At 46.6% G+C, this 6,380-nt stretch overlaps 1 protein-coding gene across 1 annotated transcript in view; it reads right to left on the reverse strand.

The window, feature by feature from the left end:
- FBXL7 (F-box and leucine rich repeat protein 7) overlaps positions 1-6,380 on the reverse strand; it is a 429,381-nt gene that overhangs the window by 161,141 nt on the left and 261,860 nt on the right. The gene's annotated exons all lie outside the window — the stretch shown is intronic.

The following is a 6,380-nucleotide window of genomic DNA, read 5'->3' on the forward strand; positions in this document are numbered from 1 at the left end:
AAAACATCCGTAAGGCTGAGTGAGAACATCAGCCACACTGGAACCTCTCAACTTGAGTGTCGGTGTAAAGAGGATGTGCCTATTGATCAGCTTTTCCCAGCAGGCCACCACGGGGTGACGATGATGGAAAAGAAAGAGGAGGTCTCGGACCAGGAAGGTTTCCTTCGTGTGTGATGATCTGGGCAGTAGCAAAGCTAATGAGCATCTGCCAAAATGACCTACTAAGCCAAGTATTAGTGTGGGTGCCTTTACTAATACATCATGGTAGCAGTACGTCCAGCCATCATCAACTCCAACTTCTGGTCATCCCAGGTGTGCTCCAAAGGGTATTCGATAGCGGTTATTTTTGTTTGTTTGTTTTATTTTAAGGAAATAGATTGCCAGGTCTTTCTTATAAGGCCCCTCTTCCAGTTAGTGGGCAGGTGGGTTCACCGTTTGCATCACCAGCGCAGGCCTTTCAGATTTAAACTCCCACAGGGTGATGTCCTCTGCTCCGGGAGGTCACAGCATACAAGGGGGGGAGGCCCGCTAAACAGAATTTACTGTGTATAAGATACTCTAAAACATACACGATGAAGGCCCTATGTACATCTTTTAGGGTATTCTTGAAATTATTTATGTCCTCTCCCTACTTTTTTTTTAAATAGTGCGTCTTCTAAAACAAGATGTATATGAATCATTGGATGTACAAGTAAAACAGAAGACCTGGTCTATAAACCTTCACCTAGTTCTCAATGGAAGAAAAAAAAAAGTCAAACAACCTAACAGATGATTACAAGGAAGGTGAATGGAAACTAAAACACACCGTAAATTGGGGGCTGCCGCATTAGCAGAGATCAACTCTTCATCCGAGATTGGTTTTTATTTACTGTACCAGCTTCCTAGGGCTGTCCCAACAAATTACCACCTGCTTGGCGACCTGAACCATCACAGAGGATGCTCTCAATGCTCCGGTGACCAGAAGGCTCAAGAAAAGATTTTTTCCTCATCGCTTCCAGCTTCTAGTTCCTCCCGCTATCTCTGGCTCAAAGCCGCATCGCTCTACTCTCTGCCCCTCTAACTTCACCTGACCGTCTTCCTGTGTGTCTCTCGTAAAGACACTTGCCGTTAGATTTGGAGTCCTTGAGCGGTATAGACAACTCCGACGTTCACCTGCTAACTTAAAGGGGGGAAGTTCAAGCTCACAGTCTCAGAAGAAAGGTCTGACTGTGTTCTTGGAAATAAACAAACACAGCCATTGAAAGCCTTATGGTTCTACTGCACCACACACGGGCCGCCAGCCATGTGTCAGAATCATTTCCCTGCACCCCGGTAACTGTCCAAACAACTGCGGCAGACTTTGGACATGTCGTCAGGAGAGACCGGTCCCCAGAGAAGGGCATGATGTTTGGTAACGCGGAGGGGCAGTGAAAATACGGAAGACCGACACAGGGACTACATCAGTGACGGGTTCAAACACAAGAACCTCCCTGAGGGCAGCGCAGGTCCAGCAGTGTTTGGTGCTGTTGTGAGCTGGGTCACCGTGGGTTCAGAACTGACTCGACTGCATTTAACAGCAACATTGGTTTATTTTTACTTATTTTCTTTCTTTCTCATCTAACAACGCACTCCTTACCCATATCAAATTTATGCAAAATCCTAATTTGCATCCGAGCTGATTCTTCTGTCTCTGCTGATTGGCTTTATTCAAAACACAAAGGACGGTCTGGTCTAGGGCTGACAGGAGCAGTGTCAGCAAAGGTCTAGGCCGCCTGACTGAGACCCAGAGACTGTCAGGACCTTTAAAGAATGGGAAGGCTATTGAAAACACCATGGATGGCTCACAGGACAAACTGATCTAGCCTGGAATCAGCACGGTCAGCGGGCTCCTTAGAGGCAAGGATGGCGAGACTTGGTCTCATGTACTTCGGACATGTTTCCAAGAGACACCAGCCCCTGGAGAAGGGCATCAGCTTGCTTCAGTAGCAGGGTAGTGAAGAGGAGGAAGGCCCTCAGCGAGATGGAATGACACAGTGGCCGCAACAGTGGGCTCAGACATTGGAACAGTGGGGAGGACCCCGCAGGACCGGGCAGTGTTTCATTCTGTTGTGCATAGGGTCGCTATGGATAGGAACTGACTCGATGGCACTGAACATTGAATTTTACGAATACATTAAAAGCAACAAGATATACAATCCACCATGATCCGACTCCCCCCTTCCCGCCGCCCCCCTGACCCCCACTCCTCACCAAAACTTACTGATATCTCGGTAGTGGTATACCTGTTCTATTTACTGGCTGCTTAATCTTGACAAGATCTATTGTCTCGCTCTTTTATTTTACTCAGAAGTAAGGAAGAACTGAAAAAAGGAAGGGAGGAAGGGGGCGGGGGCAGTAAAGAAGAAACACCCCCTCAGACTTTCTACTGCCACCTGCCCTTAAATTTGCAGTATCTCAAAGCCTACTGGGAACGCCACTGCACCCACCACCTAGCACAAAGCCAGCACCCTATGAGACACAGCACACTTAACAGCAGTCTCACCAGGAGAAAACATGTTGGGGAAAATTAGGTCAGAAGAGGAGGCTATTTTGTGTGTGGCTTTTCTCTGCGCAACGACTCACGGCCTGATGACAGTCTAGCCTAATTAGCCAGATACATGGGGCAGCTTTCCAATGTGGAATATTGTTTTTATAAAGGATCTTCTGTTTATTGTGAAAAAAATGACGGCGTGTTGTTGCTGTACAGATTCAACCCAGTGCCAAAGTCGGGTGGGGGCTGGAGGGTGTGTGTGTTTTGGGGGGAGGGGGAGTTGGGCTCCACCCTGTGGCAACATGAAGCAGGCAGCAGGCCACAATGCATACCAGATGCAGCAGCAGAGAGGAGGAGATGAGGCTGAAAAGGATTGCGTCGAAAATGCCCTGAATCGGCTGTGCCCAGGGATCCTCACTAGGGCCGGCGGACTGTGCTTCGATCTGGTGACGTGGCCAGCTGTGCATGTCGCCCTGTTTCCAACACAGTAAGTAAGCCACCGCTTTTCATCTTTGTCCCGTTAAGCATGAGTCTGTCCAGATGAGGGGTCGTCCAGGACTCCATGGGAGAGGCTTCTTTCTCCCTGGGAATTGGGGGCAGGGGGCGTGGTGATGGGTTCATGGCCATGGAAGGCAGCATCTACTTTCCAAAGGCCTCAGTGTGGTAGATGGGGGTTCAGTCACACTGAATGTCGAGGGACTCCAACAGTGCCTAGCGCCTGGGCCAGCCAAGTAGACAGAAAACCCAACTCCCCACTAGCTTGTCATGGGCCATGAGTTGAACCTCCTGTGTTTCACCTCCATCCACAGAAGATACTCATAAAGCATGTCTCGATTTCGTCTCTTCAGATCCTTTGCACTGGCTTCTTAGTACTAAAGATGGCGTTGTACTTTACAACGCAGGCATACAGGCACAGGCCGACACACTTCTCTCCCCAACCTTCCAATGTTTTCTCTCACTTTGTGGCTGAAGCAAAGGAGCCTTGGCAGGCAAGTGGTCCAGCTCTTAGCTGATAACAACTGGGGCAGCAGCTCAAACACACCAGCCAGCGGGGGAAAGACCTGCCCATCTGCCCATCTACTCCTGAAAACAGGACCCGATGCAGGGTCCTTGGAAACCAGACAGGGCAGTTCTCTTTGATCCTATGGGACCACAAGGACTCAGAACGGACTGGCTGGCTATGGACATCATGGTGAAGCGAATCATCGATGCTGTCAAATACGATTCAGAGGTAGGACGGTAGTGTACTGGTGCTGCATTTAATTTTCTGAGCAACTTTTTAGATGTTTTAAAAGGTACACATTGCTTCCTTTGTCCGACTGTGTGTTATGTATTCAGACTCAGCCTGGGCTGGAGAACTGCTCTTGCCCTCCAGATTAAGGGAAAGCACTCCCTCCACCTTCTATTGGGCAGATCGTCCCAGACTCTTGGGTCCCATGATTCCAATCCGAGCTGGTTGCTTTCTTTCTCTCTGCAGGGTGACCCAGGAGAGACCTATAAGCAAAGAGGGCCCTAGGGATCGAGGTAATGAGGGCAGGCCCAGAACCAGGGCTGGGCAGGCATTTTAAGGAGGTGATAATGAGCTCATAAAGGATCTGAAGGCAGCAAATGCATTGCAACAATCTGGAAGAACAAACGGAACCGAGGAGCCTTTCCTTCCCCTTCACAGCCAACAGCATCTCTAGATACAGAAAGAGAGAACTTTCCAGAATATTTGGGGGCAGTGGCAGAGGGAAATGGAGGGTGTGGGGTGGCAGTCAGCAGCTTGGGTCTACTCATTATTTCTAAATTCTTTGTTGTTGATTCCGACTCACAGTGATGCCACACACAAAGAAACAGCACACTGCCCAGGCCTGTGCCCTGGTCACAACGGTGATTATATAGGAGCACTGCTCAGCCCCCATTCCTTAGAACATTACAACTGTCTTCATTAAGAATGCGGAGGTGTGCAAGACGGAACCCTGATGTCGGAATTGACAGCATGGAAGTGGCTGGTTTGGGTTTGGGGGTTGCAGTGGCTAAGTGCTCAGCTGCTAACCCAAAGGGAGAAAGACCTGTGGACCAGCTTTCATAAACTTTACATCCAGGGAAATGCCAGGGGACTGCTCCATGCTGTCACCTAGGTCACTCTGACACGGAAAAGGCTGGAGGGCACCTCACAATACCACTTAGGATCTTTTGTAGAGTCACTCCTACCTGCTCCTGGATGCCTTCTTTCTCCTGTTTTCCTAAACACATCACACTTATTGGTCTCAGACCTTGCGCGATGGTGTAAGCCATCTGGCTATGCTATAGCTCCAAATCCCATTCCTGTTTCAGAGCTTTGAAATGCCTACATGGGGCAAATGGACTTAGCCTATTGGATTTATGCTAGAATTTTAGATGGTATTCTTAGGACAATTGAAATTCAAGTTACGTCATACTCAGGAATATATATATATGTATATATATGCACACATATGAATTATATATATCACACACCACATATATGTATGCATTTCACCACATATATGTATGCATGTAAATATATATATACATATATATTTCACCACATGATATATGATATATATTATGTATTTCATGCTGTGATATATATATCACACAACACACACATATATTTCACACCATTATATATGTATCACATGCCACACATATATTTCACACTGATATATGATATATCACACACCATATATACATACATTTCACAGTGATATGTGATATATATATCACACCATATATGCGTATATGTGTATATATATTATATGTATATGGAATATTTTAAAATATGCTTGTTTTATTTTGTTGTTTTCTGGATTCTACCTAAATCCCAAGTGAAAGCTGTACAATGAATAAGGAAGACCAACACTGAATCAATGTTTCTAAATGATGGTGCTGGCTAGAAATAGTGCAAGTACTACAGACTGCCAAGAAACAGTCCACTCGATCTTAGAGGAGATATAACCAGAATGCACCTTAGAAGCAAGGATGGCGAGACCTTGTCCCTCATGTTTTGGACAGACCAGTCCTTGGAGAAGGACACCATGCTTGTTAGAGTAGAAGGGCAGCAAAGAAGAGGAAGACTCTTGCCAAAATGGATGGACACAGCGGATGCAAGGATGGGCTCAAACATAAGAATAATTGTGAGGATGGCACGAGATGGCACATAAGGGTGCCTATGACTCAGAACGGACTCAACAGCACCTAACAACTCAGCAGTTCGAAACCCACCAGTGGCTCTTCAGGAGAAAGACAAGGCTTTCTACTCCCATGAAGAGTTACAGTCTCAGAAACAGGGGCAGTCTTATCCTGTTCTATAGTTCTCTATCCTGTTACTATGAGTTGGGATGGATGTATGCCACTGAGTTTGGTCTTTTCTGGTTTTGGCAGCATAGTGGGTTATGCATTGGGCTGCTAACCTCAAGGTTGGCAGTTCAAATCCAGCAACTGCTCCAAGGGAGAAAGATGAGGCTGCCCACTCCTGTAAAGATTCACAGGGACTGAAAGGTGCAGGAGTAATTCTACTTTGTTCTAATGGGTCACTATGAGTCGGAGCAGACTCAATAGCAGTGGAAGTTTTCTGCTGGGTAAAATAAAACCAGACAAACACCATGCACCATGTTTAGCTTTTAGAATTAATTGAGCGTTTGTATCTGGATAATGACACCTAACCGTGTTACTCACTTAGTGAAACCAACTGTGTTAGTCTGGGTACTTTAGAGAAACAAACTCACAGAAACTCATATGTATAAGAGCGAGTTGTATAAAAATGGTAAGTGCACATCAAGAAAACATCCCAACCCAGTGCTGCCCAAGCCCACAAGTCCAACATTAACCCATTAACCCATATGTCTGACACCAATCCACAAAGTCC

This window comes from Echinops telfairi, unplaced genomic scaffold, assembly GCF_000313985.2.
Source record: "Echinops telfairi isolate 266 unplaced genomic scaffold, ASM31398v2 ScPeMD7_7469;HRSCAF=8507_1, whole genome shotgun sequence".
NCBI lineage: Eukaryota > Metazoa > Chordata > Mammalia > Afrosoricida > Tenrecidae > Echinops > Echinops telfairi.